Here is a 1,256-nt window from a genome sequence, read left to right as displayed (position 1 = left end):
TTTCTAAAAATAATCTCGGAGAATTTAAATTACAGATTCACATAGAACTTTAGCTATGCCTTACTTTAAAAAATTTGCTTTCAAGTTGCAATTGGGTAATTTGGCCAGTTTTTTGACTTTTTTTTCATATAAATTTTTATTGTACAATAGAACTTTTTCCACATATCATGAGGTATATCGTGGAGTGTATAAAAAAATTTTTTTCGGCGATTTTTGGTGGCATCTGTCGGAGAAACGGCTGGGTGAATGAGATGCTTTTTTGCACAGGCGGACACGATTTCTCATTTATGGACCTTTTTAAACACAAAAACCCAATTTATTCTTAAAAAGTACGTGAACGGTTATCGGCCCTCCTAGAATCATGAAAAAATGTTGATAAATAAAAAAGTAATTAATGTTTCCCTATTTCCCCATGTTCTAGTAAGGACGATTAACTGTGAACAGTTAAAAAAACAATTAAGCAAACGGTTGAGTAGTTCGACCGGAATCATGTCCGCCAGTTTAAAAAAGTGTGTGTTTAAGAAAAACGCGTTTAAAGTTTGTTTGCAAACAAAGAGTAAAATAATCAGAATGAGTATCAGTACAAATATTAGTTTTGAATGTATATATATTCGAGAATATTTTCTGTAAATTTCAAAGTAATCCGGTAAGTAGTTTCGGAGTAATGAGGGTATTTGTAAAGGCGTCTCCGAGCGTTTGAAAGTAGGCGGAACCGTAACCCGGAGTAGCAGCAAAACTGCGTTTTTCGAAACTCCGTTTTCAAAGTCGGTGAGGAATATTTCTCTGAAACGACTTGACCGATTGGCTTAAAAATTTCACAGGATCTTCTTAGATACTTTTGTCAGGCAACGATCGAAGAAATAAAATTTTGATCTTTAAGTCACTTTAAGGTGTAAATTTTCGTGCACAAAAAAAATTTTTTGTTGGGAAGCCGCCATTTTGCCTATAATAAAAATTTTGACTATTTTTTCGATCCATCCTGTATTTATCTATCCTAAAACTAATCTTTCTTTCTTTTTTTTATTTCAGATAATTTGGATCAGAAATATCTTTTTCACCGCCAAACACCTTTTTGTGGAGGACTTCTAGTAGATCTTCTACAGAAACGACGGAACCTAATATTTTTAAATTCATATATTTGTTGTATTATATATATTAAACATCATTCACCGTCGAATTGTCATCGTAACCGGTTGCTTTTCGCTCTTTGCTTATTGAGTTTGTTAAAACGGTATAACGGTTTGTTCTGCGTTTAT

This window comes from Bactrocera latifrons, unplaced genomic scaffold (assembly GCF_001853355.1).
Source record: "Bactrocera latifrons isolate USDA-ARS-PBARC rearing strain unplaced genomic scaffold, ASM185335v1 scaffold_265, whole genome shotgun sequence".
Classification (NCBI taxonomy): Eukaryota; Metazoa; Arthropoda; class Insecta; order Diptera; family Tephritidae; genus Bactrocera; species Bactrocera latifrons.
This window is presented reverse-complemented; position numbering follows the sequence as displayed.